Source organism: Crocodylus porosus, unplaced genomic scaffold (genome assembly GCF_001723895.1).
Source record: "Crocodylus porosus isolate Cpor-Errol unplaced genomic scaffold, CroPor_comp1, whole genome shotgun sequence".
NCBI lineage: Eukaryota > Metazoa > Chordata > Crocodylia > Crocodylidae > Crocodylus > Crocodylus porosus.
Genome location: NW_017728886.1, coordinates 149907569 through 149923550, shown reverse-complemented (window position 1 = coordinate 149923550; position 15982 = coordinate 149907569). Strand labels below are relative to the sequence as shown.

The following is a 15982-nucleotide window of genomic DNA, read 5'->3' as shown; positions in this document are numbered from 1 at the left end:
AAAAAAAAAAAGTGCCTACAATTTTGCCTGTCTGCTCATCTTTTTTCCCCACTGTCCTTCTAGGCAATGGCTTGTTGTCTTTCCCTTATGATACCTGCTGGTCATCTACTTCATGTCCCTGATAGGGTCTACAAAAGCAGCATTACTTCATGGTTGGTGATTTCAAAGTCAGTTGATGGCTCTAAAGTTGAGGCTTCTGTTGACTTCAATGGGTTCTGGGTAGTCCAAAAGAAGCAGTCTAACTTTGGCAGTAAGGAGCTCAACTAATTTATTCTTGCACAAAACAACTCTTGGTAGTTCAGCCTTGGGGTGCAGTAGAGCTGCCATGAGATGGGTTTTGGCAAATGTACTTTCCGGGGCTCTTTTGGGCAGAGCTGTGCTGTTGGGAACTGCTGTGTGGATTGGCTCTTGAAATAACCACGTTCTAAAATCTTTTGCTTGCATAGATGTAGGTGTGGATCAAGAGAGGTGGTGCAGGGGGGCAGTCATACCTCCTTTTCAGACCACGTCACAGGAGCAGCAACTGGGAACTTAAAAAGAAGTCCCTGAAGTAGGCACAAATCTCCTCTCTTCCTTCTCCTCCATGCTTAGTAGCATGCCCCCTTCCCTCCTATTCATCCTTCACCTGCCCACTACTGCTGCTGTTCCTGTTGTCCTTGGCTGACTCAGGGGTAGGGGGAGCTCCAGAGCACCTCCAGCTGGGCTGAAGGTAGAGCCATGCTCAGCTGGGACAGCAGCAGGGATAGCGGTGGGCAGATTCTTCCTCCCTACTTGGTCCTCCCTGAGTGATCATTACTAGGCCAGGGGCAGACATGGGGAAGGAGAACCTGCTCACTGCTACTGCTGTCTCTGGCTGAGTCCAGCCCCCCCACACAGCAGGAATGATTGGAACAGCAGTGTCAGTGGGCAGGTCCAGAGGCATAAGAAGAGGTGGCAAGGGCAGGGAGAGGAGTGGAGTGGAGGTGCTGGTGAGCACGGAGAAGAAGGGAAGGGAGAAGATGCCGAGAGTGGTGGGTGGAAGGGAAAATTATTAGCTGATTTGAGGACTTATAAAAGTCCCTGGCTATTGCTGCTGCTCCAGTGGTGTAGTCTGCCCAGTCCCCAGGGAGGTGGGGGGAAGCTGGGAGCAGGGGGTCTAGCCCCCTCCCCACCTGCCACTGCAATGCCAGTCACTGTTTCCACACCTCCCTTTTTATAATCCTGGATCTGCCTATCCATAGCTAGGAAACCCAGAAGTGCTTAGCACTAGTCTTTGTATTGACCTGTCATGCTCCATGGTGTAATACTGACTGACACTACTCTTCCGCTCGTGGGCAGTGTTGATGTTGTTTTATTGCTGGGTAAAACCTTCCCCATTATACAGGCTTTCCTAACATTACCTTTCCCATAGAGTGATGTTTGGCAAGTGCAGAGCTTTATAGGACAAATGGAAGATGCTATCTTTGCAGAATTTAGCTCCTCAGCCGCCATCTCAGGGTTCTTTCATTTTACACTTGTATTGGTGGGTGCATCTCTTGCCTGGATAGGCAGTATAATGAGCTCAGATCAGGGCTGAGGGCACAGCCAGTCCCAGTTAAATTATCAGGGCACTCCATCCTCTGAACCTACAGGGGAACAGGCCCTATTTGCAGTTAGCCTGAATCAGGGTCTGGGCCCAGCCAATCCTGGTTGGACAATCAGACTGACCCTGACATTGGTTCTGGACTCCTAGCTCCCCGCTGGACGCATTTCCTGGACTTTACATGGTTACCAAGTGACCTGTTCTGACCACCCAAACTCTGGTTCCTGATTGTCAAAAGGTATCAAGAATGAAATGTTTGGTGAGCAACAGTCAGAGAGGTAACTTAGGGAAGAACCTCCATCCCATTTTATCCAAGCTGTGTTTGAACATACTGCACCCCTTCTGCAGAACAATTAGGCATGTGATTATGTACCCAGTCCTGCAACTGACATCATGTGAAAGGACTGCTGGGCCTAAGCTGGACTCCGGCATGTCCAGCTCTCCCTCCATACCTTGTCAACTGCAGGAGCAGGCCTTGAACTTTTTGAAGCAAGGTAGCTTAAATTTTCATCACCAGGCACTCACACAAAATGTGGCACTGACGAGGCACTTATAATTTGTCATCACATCAAGACAGAGGTGATTCTAGGATGGGGTGCAGTGATACAGACACTCCCCGCTTTCAGTCAACAATGCTTCAGGAGCAGCAACCAGATCCTTTTTTTAAGCAAGTAAGAATTCCTCCCTCCCTTCCCCTCTGTACTCAGTGGCACCTCTCTTCCCTCCCCTTCTCTCTGCCCTCCCACCCCAGTCGTGCTCACTGCTGCTGCTGTCCTCACTGCAGCTGCACTCTGTGCAGAGTCCAGCTCAACCATGGATAGCAGCAACAATGGAGAAGCCCCTTCTTTGTGCCTGGTTCCCTTGCTGTTCCCTGACAGCCTGGGAGCAGGTACGGGGGAAGGTAACCTATCTCCTCCCAGTGCTGCTGTCTCAAGCCAAATCTGGCAACATGTGCAGCCTGGCAGGAGCAGTTCTGGAATCCCTCCCAGTCCCTAGGTCATCTGGGGACAGTGGCAGGGCAGGGATGGGCAGGAGACAGGGGATTGGCGGGGGGAGGAGGAGGAGAGGGGAGGAGAGGGAACTTGCTGCTAAGAACTAAGGGGAAAGGGGAGGGAAGATTCTTATCTGCTCAAGGGACTTAAGAAAGACTCCTGCTGCTGCTCCTGCATGTTCTGCCTGCCCCAGGTGCAGGGGGAGGGGAAAGCCTGGGAGCTTGGGTGCACCTACCCTTGCAGTGCAGGTTTCAACTCCCACTCTTCCTTTCTGAAATCCTTGATCTGTCCATGCACCAGGCTGTATTCTCTACTGGTGTAATTAATTGCATGACAGACAAACTTTGGCCTGTTGTTTATACCCTTAAAAAACATCCTTTTATGTGTGTAAACAGCTCTTGAGTGTCTAGATCAGGGATATCAAGCTCATCTGCTCCATGGACCAGAGAAAATTTGAATTGTTTTTCAGACTGGATTCAGCAGCACTGGAGCCAGTGCACAGGGTCAGTCCAGTGTGGTGTTGCATGTACTACACTCCCTAGGCCAGTCTCCTGTGCCTCAAGCAATATGCATCAGTCCCACTGCACGGCCTGTACTGCTGGCAGTGCATGGGCTAGACACATGCTGCAAGCATTGCCTGGGACTCAGGGAGCTGGTATGGGGTATACACTGCATGTTATACCCCACCAGAGCGGCCTTGAGTGGTGGCTTCAGGGCCTGTTAGGATTGGGCCACAGGCCATATATGCATACTTGAGCCAGTGAGCAGTGTGCTGTGTGCATTATGTGCCCCACGCCAGCCCCTCATGTCATAGGCAGTGCTTCCAGCACCGGGTCCACCCTGTGAGCCACGGGCAGTGCTGTTTAGTATTCTACATGGTGCACAGGCTGGACCTGGCGCTGTGGGTGCTGCTTGTGGCATAGGGGGCTAGTGTGGGGTATATGCTACATGCAGTGCCCTGTGGACCACCCTGTGTGCTGGCTTCAGCATGGTCCTTCCATACCAGCTCTGGAGCTAGCACACGATTTGTCTGGTGCAGATGCCACGTGCAGCTTGTCCCCTAGACTGATCCTTTGTGCCAGGAGCAGTGTATCTAGTGCCAGGTCTAGCCCATGCACCAGACTGGCTCTGCATGTGGTGTCTGGGGTCAGTGTGAGACTCACAGGTCAGACCATGTGACTCCACAGGCTGGGTCTGGACCTTGGGCTGTAGGTTTGGAACCCCGGATCTAAATTTAATCAGTTGGTACACAATGAACCAAATTCTGGATGCAATTTTAGAAGCATTTACAGAAGTGTGGCTCTAGATGGTTGATCTAGACCTGTACTACTCTTAAATATTCGCAGGCATCTGGAAAAGAAGTGCTATGGGGAAAACCATAGGTCCTGCATCAGGGATACTGCAGCATCTTTTCTGACTGAGGGGAAAGGGATGAGCCATCTCCTGATGATTTAGAAAGCTTGGGTGATTTTACACATAGGAAACTTTTAAAAATGTGTTTCCTCTCACCGTCTGGCCTTTTGTTTTTCCAGCCATGCTTAATGCTGGGGTTGGAAAGCTGAACTTCCAAAAAGTGAACTTCCTCTCTTACTATAAACTGACCCCTTGTGGTTGCTATAGCAGCTGCAAAGAGGCTAATGAACTGTGTAAACACTCCCTCTCAGTTCCCCATCCGGTGACTGGAGAGCCACTCTGAGCAATGGGATGCACGCAGAGAAGTGGCTTGCACAGAAAGTTGTGAAATGCAAACCCAGCAACTTCTCCTATTTCTCTCCACTTCCCCTGGGGGAAAGCAAAAGCAGCAGCAGGATAGCAACAGGCACAAATGTGTGTGTTACCAGTGGATCTGAGCTTGTGGTGTGGTACCACAGAAAGTAAAACTAGACATTTACCTGGAGAAATTGAGTTTGAGTAGAGATGGATATATGTTATAAGCCAGTCCTCTGCAAAGTCAGAGTCCTGTAGTGTTCTTGCTTACGGCTGAGCTTCCATCTGTGCTGAGGGGTGGTTTAATACAAATGTGCCTACAGCTCCTTCTATTTAATTAATTCAGACAATCAGTCAAGTGTGAAATCCATTGGTTTCTGGGTTCTCAGTTGCTTGCTTTGATGTAAACTCTCTCTCTCACATGCATTTCACTGTGGATGACTGAATTGCTTTTCATATACTGATAGCAATTTGTGATGGGCTCAAGGAGCTCCTATTTAGTCCCAATCTCTGCACAAATCCAGGATTTGTTGTTTTTAAACCATTCCAGATAAGATGCCCATCCATCCTTCTCTTTAGAACCTCCTCTGAAGGAAATTCCACAGCTTCTCTGAGCAGCTTGTTCCATTGTCTAACTCTTCTTATGGCTAGGAAGCTTTTTCCTGAGACTTGATCCAAATCTGCTCTGCTGTAGTTTAAACCCATTGCATCTTGTCTTATCTGCTGTGGTGTGGGTACTGGATCTTAATAGCCTCTGCAGGGATCTGGCAATGCACTATCTGGTATTCTACAGGCACAGTATGACAAGAGCAGCATAGGCATTCTCCTGGCATTGCAGATATTTGTTAGCTATGTCTCTGTATCAAGTTTTGAAAAGTTCTTGGGGTGTCAGTTCACCAAGGGGTATTTGATCCCCATTAATACAAACCTTCCGTTCCCTTCACCATAAAGTGCTCAGCAGAAATCAGTCAATTGGTTCCCCTCATTAAACATTTCCTCTTCCATAAAGAAAATGTTGGCTTTATGCCACTGTGTATTTCAAGTGTAGATATTGGATTGATATGGCTTTTGGTGCATGAACATAGAGGAGTGAATCAATGTATTGTTGGTACCAAAAGCTGGCACACTCACTGCACAAACAATACTTCAGGAACTGCCTTTATTGTATACAAGCAAGGTTGTGTGTCAGAGGAAAAGCAAGTTACTCTTCCAAAGGGCAATGAAGTTGGTATCATAAAGGTTTTCAAGTTACACCATTTCTAGATGCTGCAGTACAGGATTAATTCAGAGTTCTCACGAGAGAACTTGGGGAACCTAAAACTACCTGAGACTTCGTGACCACATGGCTGTCAATATGTACTGATTTTTGTTATTAAATGCTTGGATCCTGGAGGTATCACAGCATATGTGCATGTGTGAAACTACCCCAAGGGCTAGGGACAGACATTCAAAAAAGCCTGAGCCTGAATTGATTCAATCTTTGCAGGTTAGTCTAACCTGGCTAGGCTAAATCAGTTTTGTAACCAGACAGATATCTCAGAAATGCAGGCACATGCCTGAAGTGGCTCAGGCTAAAAGCATGGGGGATGCTACAGCAGCCCTCCCTTCCCTTCCACAGGGCTGAGCTGAGGGGATATGGCCAGGCCCCAGCAGGATGCTATGAGAGGGGTTCCTCCCCATCCTGATCAGCCCAGCAGAGAATGTTTATCAGGCCTAACTCAGTGTTTATTGCCCCATTAAGAAAACAACAGAGGGACATTACCAGCTACCTGTTGATTCTGCCTTTGTCCCATCCACCACAGCTTGGAGGTAGCCAGCATGTGGTCTGCTAGCTCATGCTGAGAGGTGTCTGTGAGGAATGGGGGAGTGCCTGCTTAGCAGAGAGTGAGGAGGGGAGGGGGGAGCAGAAGCCATGCTGAGGCCTGCAGAGACTGTGGAGCTGCCCCCAGGGAGGAGAGGGGAGGAGCCAGCTCTGCTGTGGAGCAGAGTCCCACTCAGCCCAGCCCAGCCCAGCCCAGAGAGCATGCTGGGATGCTGGGGGAGTCTGATTTAATTTAAACTAGCAAGGGGTCTGGGAAAGACATTACATAAACCGGTTTGAGCCAAATCAGTTAAGTCTGATACTACAGTCAGCCAGGTTTACCTAAAACCAGTTTCAGCCATTCTTAAACTGGTTTATGTGCACTGAACATCTGTTCTGTTACAGGTTTAAACCAGTTTCTGGCCAGTTAAACTGGTTTACGTGTAATGTCTGTCCCTAGCCAAAGTGATTGGAGTCTTTGATCGGACATCAGGGTTTTACTGCAGACTTCAGGAATTCTGAATTTCCATCCCTTCTGCTTCATCCTCAGACTGTATAACACATCCATGAGCAATGATGCCAGTGGAACAGGGATTTGGAGGGAGAAGAAGGTTTCTGGAAGAGTGCCTGTCTGGAATCTTAGGCATGCTTCTGTAGCCCAGAGATTCTGACTCATAGCTGGGGGATGAGGGTCTGTAGAGCAGCTAATCTACTTCCCTGAATCACTCTGCCCAAAAGCTGGTGGGGGAGGGGGTGGAATTCCTACTGCATCACTCTGTCTTATGTAAACGACAGCAAGGGGCGAAATGCGTAGTTCAGAGTACAGTTAATCAAATGCATTTCTGTTACGTGCAGTACAATACAGAGTCTCTATAATGTCTCACTTCACAGATGGCAGGAACTGGATCTGTTTAAACAGGGCTTTCTGAATCATTTACACAGACAATTGAGAGGCAGGCAGTCATATAAGGGAAAAGGATGGAGGACTACACGTCTTATTGTTACTAGTATGTCTCTATTAGTTTGTCTCTGTTCCTTGGATGTAAGCATGGAAATGGCATTTAAAAATAAATCAGCTGAACTAGTTGATGTGAGTATGTGGCCTCTTCTGCCTCTTATTAAACAAGCTTCTGGAATATCTACTCTCAGCTCTGAAAACATTCCAGTGTCTAACACTGCTGCAAGCTTTGGTGTATTTATGTGGACAATTCAGTGAAACTCATAATGCGATAATGACACTGCTGCTGCTGTTTTCCCTGGAATTCATGTCACATGAATAAACTGCCTGCAAATCCTATATTCATGTGAGGGCTTAGAAAGTGTAAGACAGGCCAGATGCATGTGTGATTAGGCTAAGGCAAGCCTGCAAGGCTGAGAGCTGAGGGGGTGTGAAAGAGAAGACAGAGGGCAGGCAGTCCGGATCTGCTTTGGCAACTGTGGGAACGCAAAAGATCTGGCTGAGCGAGTTGTCAAGTTTTCTTCACATGGAGTCTGAAGTCGGCTGGGCCCTGACTAAGGATGTGGCAGCCTTAAAAGAGTCTGGGTTTAGTTTGGAAAAGCAGCTGAAGAGCTGGATGCTTTCCAAGCTTTGCAGACTGCTTAAGTGTGCAAAACAGAGTGGTAAATCTCAGGAAAACAAGCTTCTTCGTGCAACTTTAGTGATTCTGCTGGTAAGGCCAAATCCAGAGGCAAAATGTAATGTGATGCCAGCTGGATCCACAGGCTTATACTCTCCCAGTGCTTGGATACCCTTAGTCCTACTAAGGGCATCAAGGATGGTCTCAGGGGTGTGTGTGTGTGTGTTGCTTAAAGTTACAAAAGAGTACAGTAGGAGTAAATGAGTGTAAGAGTCTGGCAAAATTAGTGTACGGAGCCAGTTTACATCACTATGTCCAGCCCCTCTGAATTTGGCCCAGTCTCAGTTGCAAATGAGCGAAGAATGTCCTTTCCAGGTGAATGTGGACACTTCAAATTTTAGTTGTGGAGGGAATTAGGAAAGTATTTGGTGGAGGGACGGGAGGTTAGCATAATCTGGCTCTAAAAATGGGTGAAGGTTCAGGACGAGGATGGTTTCTTATTCCATCTGAGTGTGTATGTCCTTTGCTCTGCTAAGAGTGGTGTTCTGCAAGTAAAGCCTTTCTTGATCCTCTTGCTGTCTCAAGTGTGGACAGTTTGCTTGGCAATTGTCTGCTGCCTGCTGCAAAAGCAGCAGTACAATTGTCAAGGATATAAACTAGCTGCAAAGGCAACGTGCAGCACAGCTCATTTGGAGGCTGCATATTCACAGGTGATCTTTCAGTCTGTACATTTTCCAGTGGAGTTGGCAGCTGTTTGTGTGGTGTACGCTTGGATGACTATCCAAAGAAGGAACTGGGCGGGCGTTTATCCAGTTGAGGCAGTTTTGAGGAGCTGAAGCAGGAAGGAAAATTACCACCGTTGACATCTGTTGCTCCCTGCAGGTCTCTCTTATTATAGCCTGGCAAGATGTCAAAGTGCACAGACATGACCCAGAGCTCTTATACCACTTGGCTGTTCAGTTTCCAGTACCACCCCTTTGGCACGGGCAGGAGGGGCAATCCCATTTTTGGCATAGCAGGAAATCCTGGTTCTTGCTATCATCAGGTGGTTAATGCATAGTTATATTACCCGTAACAGATGCCAGTAATACCTGCACAGGTTCACTCAGAAAAGAACGGAGGTAGCATACAATGGTCCCCTTTTACATGCGGTAGCAAACCTGGCTTGAGAACAGCAAGTAGACGTGGCGTTTACCTGTAGGTTAACAAAATGGTTGTGTAAATTGACATGTGCCCTTCAGAGGTGGTTGGTTAACTCAGGGGAAGGTCTACTAGAGTGCTCCTTATTACAGGTTTCCATGCATCTTGGGGCTCCATATGCTTCCAGTTTATTAATAACAATTATATCACACTGAAGCTCTTTGTCCTGTCGGGACACTTGAGAACCCAACTCTATGTTTAGCCTTCCCCAGCATAGGCCTCGTGCTCTCCGAGAAGCACTGTGAGCCCAGGGTTCAGTGGCCTGGAGTGTGTGTCAGTAGCTTGTGAGGGCAGAATGCTATGTATTTTTCCGAGAACATTTGTCCCACTTCAGCTTGCCAAGAAGAATGCAGTCTGGTGTAGGAGCCATGCAGAACAGTGGTAAATATTTGTCCCTTGTGGATCTGCCTCTTGTATTGCATCTTGTATTGTGACATATTTGTTTTGTTTTTTTGGTTGGAGTCTAGTTTCTTGATGTCATTCAGAAGAATATAATGCTTTAAAGAGCTGATTTATTGGGGAGAGCTGTGGAGAAAGGCAAACAAATAGCAATATCCCTTATGCCTCTGAATTAACACCTTTTTGTTCTCCTTCTTTGTCCAATCTTCCAGAGGCTTGCACTACAAACAGCATATCTGCTGGTGCTTTTCAAATTCTCTCTTGGGAAATTCCCCTTCATTCTCTCTTGGGAAATTCCCCTTCTTGCTCTGTGCTTTTGTCACTGTTTCAGTAGCCTGTCACCGCAACCTTGAGAGAGAGGACTTTGGTGATACAGTGAACACACAGGACCAGCTGTACTGCTTTCCATCTCCTGACATGTACCGGTAGACTTCTAGAATTGTGCTTTTCTTCCTTTCCTCCCCACATTTACATGTGAATTTCATACAAGGTTCTTGTCATGATTACTGTTGCTGACTGCTCTGCCCTGCTAAGTCAAGTTTACTACAGGAAGGACTAGGAGTAGCAATGGCTTCAGCTGGCAGAAGGCCCCCTCAATGATTTTTGCATCCTGTCAGCCCAGCTGAGGGGACTGGAAACAGCAGAGAAACTTTAAACATTTTACAGACTCTTGGGGGTGGCGGATGGAAGGCACAGGGAGGAAGGGAATGGGAGTGGGAGATGTGGCATAGGACAGTGATTCCCAAACTTTTTAGACTGCGGACCGGCAAACTGTGGACCAGCATACTGCAGAATGGAAGTGACCGGCAGCCCACCCTTTTTTATACTCAGTATAAAAAGTGCTTGGATAAAAGGGTGGGCTGCCGGTCCGTAGGAGGGTTGGCTGCTGGACTGGAAATCTGGAACTGGCCCTGGGATTGGTTACCTTTGGCATAGGAGAAGGGATGGAAAGTCAAGGGCAAGAGAGGAAAACAGCGGAGGGTAGAAGGGAAAGACTGGGCTGAAGCTGAGAGAGAGCTGTAAGGGCCTGGTAGACTGGAAGAAGAGAGGAACAGGGATCTATTCCTTGGGCCTAGTCCAAGATTTGCCCGTTTTTAAACAAAATACCCAACTAGGGCACAATTGTGGGCAACTGTTTTTAGAGTTATGAATTACTGAAGCACTTGCTCTCTGGCTCTGCTCTTTGACCTTCTCTGCCTGGAGAAGTGAAGCAGATCAAAAAGAGACCATGCTTTGCCTGTGCCCAATGTGTTGCCTAGCTCTGTGCGCTTCTCTCCTGCACTCTCGCTTCTGTACGGCTCTGACAGACAGAAGCAGAGAACTGAGGAACCACAAGCTCTACCCCTCCCTCTTAGCAGCCTGAGCAGTGGTTTTACACTAGCTAGACTGGTTCAGTGACTCATCCCACTAGCAAAGCAACTTTGTCACTTAAGGCTATGACAAGCTTTGGCCTCAAACAAAGGTTTGTATGAAACACAGGCTTGTTATGAGAAAATTATGAAACTGGGTGTACAATTTATTTTCTACCTGCATAGCAAAATCTCTCTCTCTTTCTCTCATGCGCATATACACCCCTGGAACATCTTGAATAGGGACCCTTTAGGTAATTTGACAGTAGTTCTCAGGACACTGGGACACAATCTAGAAAGTTTATACTGTCCAAGTGAAACAAGAATACATTGTCCTTTTATCCTGGCTAGGAAGAGTTATTCAGAAAGCCAAAGGCAGAATCAAGTTTAGACTGGTATGGACACAAGTGGCTTCTGGTTTCTTTCATCAGTCCACATGATCATTTTAAAACCATCTCCATATCCTATTTTTTCTTTCACCATTTCTTTCTATTCAGAAGTGTGTCTGGCATGCCAGTTGTTTTCTGACAGTGTTTGATGAAGGTTTGTTTGCATCCCAGTGGACATGTAAGAGTTAGGGTCAGGCTGACATGAATAGAATGCTGCATGGCAATATTTGCAGCTGTGTGCTACTCTCCTGTTGAGCACTGGAGCAGCAGCAATTAGGATTCAGGCCAATGCCTTTAGAGAATAATGGTTACTTGAAAATATTAGAATAATTCAACTTTCTGCAGTTGCTAAGCAGGAAAAAAGTAAACAAGGAAGAATAAGTTCAGGGAGTGGTGTTTTTGAACTGGCATAGTCAAGAAGGGCAATAAAAAAAAAAGATCCCTGGAAATCATGCCTGGATGAGTCTTCAATTCCATCTCCCTGCATGGAGCAGGATTTTCCTTCACAAAAGCCGTTCTAGCTTTAAATCATCTACCCTTGTTCTACTGTGCCAAAGACCTCCCTCAGAGGATAATTTCATTGTTTATGTGCCCCTGCTGTAGAGATTTGCTTCTAAAGTTCAGGGTATAATTTTTCTCTGTTATGATCCAATCTATTTCTCCAATCTCATTGGCTTCCATTGGAGCTGTTAGTGCTGTTATGCTCAGCATATCCAGCCATAATTAATGCTCACTAGGTTATTCCCTGTCACTGAAAATTCCATCAAATTGCTATTTCCCGTCCTACCAGAAAATCATCCTATTTTCATTTCAGTGGCAACTTGCAATTATATGCATAGATTCACAGGTTTTAAGGCAGAAGGGAACACTCTTTCAATCCATTTTGAACACTTGATCATGGTTTTTCATTGAGTAATTCTGGCAGTGGAGGATACTTATTCTTTCTTTCTTTATAAGAGCACATGATAAAGCTCAAAAACTTCTGGTTGTACCGGAGCATGTTTTTTTAGAAAGTTGTTAATAGCTGATTTGAGGTTCTCAACTGATGAGGCATTTACCAGTTCCTGTGATAAGGTGTCCCAAGGATTTGTTGTCCTTGCCATTAACTTGTATTTTCTTTGGAGTTGGAAATCTTTTGACTTCATTTTTCAGCCATTAGATCTTATAATGCCTTGGTCTGTTAGATCAGGGGCGGGCAACTATTTTGGGTGGAGGGCTGCTTACTGAGTTTTGGCAAGCCATCGAGGGTTGCATGACAGGCAGCCAGGAGCAGATAAATATTAATTTGCTAAATTTTTTAGGGGCCCTGTGGGCCAGATAGAATGGCCTGGTGGGCTGCATCCGGCCTGCAGGCCGCATTTTGCCTACCCCTGTGCTAGATGAGAGAGCTCCACTAGTATCAGATATGAGAAAAATTGACTAAATTCAAAGGTCCCAAAGAGTCATAGGACTCTAAATACAAACAAGGGTGTGAACTTTTCCTCTACGCTGTTCCTGTTAAGATTTGTGAGTGACACATATTTTTTTCACCATGTTGAGAAGAAATGAAGGGAACAGAACAGGAGGTAGGAGTAGAGTGGGCCTGATCTCTCCCTGCTTCCTTGGAATGGTTTTGGAGAGTGAACTAAATTGGAGGAATTCAACTTTGTAAAGCATATCCAAAAGTTAGCAGGTCATTCCCACTATGCTGTAGCATCAGTAGAGAACTTTGACTTTCTTCCGGAGGTTTGAATGTGGGAGGAGAGAGGGCTGAATGGCAGGTCTAATGAAAGCTAGTCACAGTTCTGTACTGAGCTTTTATAGCACATGTCTTGGGTTATGTACTGTATTTTAATATGTGACTTACTGATTTTTAGAACAATGTCACAAAATGCATGATGAACAGTGGACAAACAAAATTGAAGTCTTTGCAAATTTTTCCTGGACTCTTCCACATCCCTGGTACGTACTGTTTCTCTTGGGTTGGGTGTGCCAGTCATATCCATATCTGTTTCCTTTGGCTAGGGGAGAAGTTGAGCCCATGAAATACTTCAGTTGTCTTTCTCTGCTTAATAAGATGTTCATATAGAATCAACTTCTTCAGCTTCTTGGCTTAATTTTGGTTCATGGTAAGATATTATTATGCCATGAGGAATATCTGCTTTTGTGCCCCCACACCCCAACTCCCACCAGCTTTTAATACACTTGGGCTTGAACTAAAAATACTGCATCTAAGCATTCCTGAGGCTCGGGACAAATTGAAATAGTCTCAGTCACAATGGTATGAAACGCTCCTGATGGAGGTCAGCCTGAAGTGCGATTGTTCTCCACCAGTCTCTGGCAAGTATGTGGTTCATTGGATACCAATGGCAGCTTGTATAAGTTTAAACCATCTAAAGACTACCTGAAATTGTCCTGGGATCAAGCTTGTTGAAAATACCAGAGGAACTAGGGAACCATAATTTCTTCTCATCTTGATCAGAGCAGATCTCAGTACAGAAGAGAATCTTAGGGCACAAGTCTAAAGCTGCAAGCCAGTTTTCTGAAAGGAAGAAAATGTACTTTGTTACTGTGCAGAATTCCTTTAAGTTCTGACCATGTTGCAACTAAACCCAAGGTCAGAGGGAAGACTGGACCTCCCTCTAACACTGCAGCAAAGTGGCTACATGGAGTTCTCCTGTGTGGTCTGCCGCAATTCACACCTTTGTTACATAGGTGCAACCTCTGCAGATGCCAGACTGCAGCATGGCTGTTCACACCGGGATGGAGCAATGAACTCCAGAAATTCTTCAGGTAGTACTAGAAGTGAAGGAACTACAATCCGTTCTGTTTTATGGACATGAGGGAAGGGGGTTTGTCTCCTGACAAGCTGGCAATAGAGCTATCAGCTGGACAGAGCCTGGGTGCATTCTCATCACAATGGGGAGCCTTTTCTCCAAGTGCAGCGTACTCTCACATCAAGGATACAGAAAGGGCTTGGCTCCTTGTAGAGTGCTGGCACAAACAGCTCCCTGAAACACTGGCAAGTTTTAAGGTTTTGTCAGATGGGAGCAGTGGTGGAGAAAAGAAAAGTGAAAGCAGATGTTTTCCCTTACAGTTTCTTCATATTCATGCAAGAGGGAAAAAAATAGACAATAAAAATGTCATAACCCCTGATCCCTATGACTTAGAATTACTCCATGATACCTAGTGTTGTAAATCCTCACTTCCATCTCTGCAGCTGTGGGTTCTGAAGGGGTAGGGCCATTGTGGCACTTGAGGAGTATGTGTTTTCACATGTTTGTGAGTATAAGCTGGAGGAGGAAATAATTCTAGAGTTAAAAGCTGTTACACTGCTATAGGATCTGCTGCATGTAGAATTTCTTTGGTGATATATCAGTAAGAGTGTGCTGATAGTGATTCGTGCAACTGGAAATCTTGGGTGTTGTCTATGATCGCAGTGTCTATGATTGCAGTTGTCTATGATCGCTTCTCGGCCTCTTGAAGGCTCAGATCAGGTGTAGACACACCTGAACTAGCCTTAAGCAGTTAACAGCATCTCATCATGTAAGTCTAGCAACCTGTGTTGAGCTCTGTGCTGCCACAGCTAGACTGTTAACAGTCTGTGAGCTAAGCTGGTTGCGTCTACTCAGCTCACTGCAAAGCATATGACCCTTTATTCTAAATGGCTTTGGTAACAAATGGTAAAAGACTAGAAAGATCGAGAAAAATTTGAATTCAGTGAATTCACTTTTTACATCATAAAGCCTGCACACCATATTCTGAATTCAGACACTTAAACAATATTGAAGAGTGCAAGGCAACCATATTCAAGAATATATATGTGAATGCCTGTGTGTCTCAAGTCAGAAAGAAATTTAAACAGAAAGGTTGCTTGCAGACGTTAAAAAACCCCTCCAAAACGGCGCTTTACTTCAAACTTGGCGTGCTCCTGTGCCAAGTCCAACGCATGCCCAGAAGAGGCATCATATTAGTTGGACCTGGCTCACCCAACATCTGTATAAATTGGTCACTTCAGTGGGGGTTTTTTAGCACTTTTATTTAATAGCTGATTGAATCAGCTTTAGATAAAAAACCCCCAAAGCCCCACTGAAGCGCCCAATCTATACAAATTCTGCGGAGCTGGGTCAAAGTAACATGCTGCTTCTTCCTTTAAAGGGCATTTTTTTGTTTTTAGACATCTGCAAACAGCCAAAATGTCTAGGCCTAGGGAAATCTGTGTTTGTAACGCACAAGAACTTATAGTGTGATCACAGTATAGGAAGCGGAGTGTCTTTCTTGACCGTACCTACCTTACATAAACATATTTCCTCATGTACCTGCAATTCAGGTGAGATAGGAAGTAAAAGCAGTCCATAATCTGATAAGAATTATATCAACATACCATTTTCTCTTTTTGGCTTCTGTAGAGGGAGTTGGGCCTGAGCCACTAGTTTGGTTGTGGATTGGAGTTTTTCCTCAGACACAGAGGTCACTTAGATATCCTACAAGCCTGTTTTTGATTTCAGGAATACAAGCCAGTTAGGGCAAGTATTTTAGTATTCAGTACATGGTATAAGTCACTACTACTACTATTAATCAGTAACTAGGAGTGTAGAATGGATAGAGTTGTGCTGTGTTTCTCAAATTTGGGTAATGTATTCCCATGGATGTGCAGTGAACTTCTAGAAGGTGTGGGAGGGGAAGGAATAGGAAACTGGAAGAGGGGAAAGGAGGAAATGAAAATGGAGGCAAAGGAAGGAAAAAAGAAAACAACAATAACTGTACCATATATTTTGGATTGTTGAATGGATTACTATGTGGTTGTAGTGACAAAATATTAACTATTCTGCAACAGAATCATAGTATACATGTCTGTGTAAGAAACTTTAAAAAGTTTGGGAACCAGTAGTTTGGGAGCTAGTGGATTGGAGGTTAGACTGGTATTCAGGAGACTTGGGTTCAGTTTCTAGGTTAGCTATAGACTTTCTTGTGTCCTTAAACAAGCTACTTTACCTAGCATATGTCTCCCAATGCCATGAGGTGCTA

The 15982-nt window shown here is 45.6% G+C and overlaps 1 long non-coding RNA gene across 4 annotated transcripts in view; it reads left to right on the top strand.

Annotated features, from left to right (window-relative positions):
* Positions 1 to 15982, top strand: part of LOC109315305 — a 98208-nt gene that overhangs the window by 69679 nt on the left and 12547 nt on the right. For 3 of the 4 annotated variants that reach the window (XR_002102470.1, XR_002102473.1, XR_002102474.1), the window contains one exon: positions 12832 to 12916. This is a non-coding gene — a long non-coding RNA (uncharacterized LOC109315305). Of the gene's footprint in view, positions 1 to 9228; positions 11888 to 12831; positions 12917 to 15982 lie in introns of those variants that run through there. The other variant, XR_002102471.1, reaches the window with a different exon arrangement.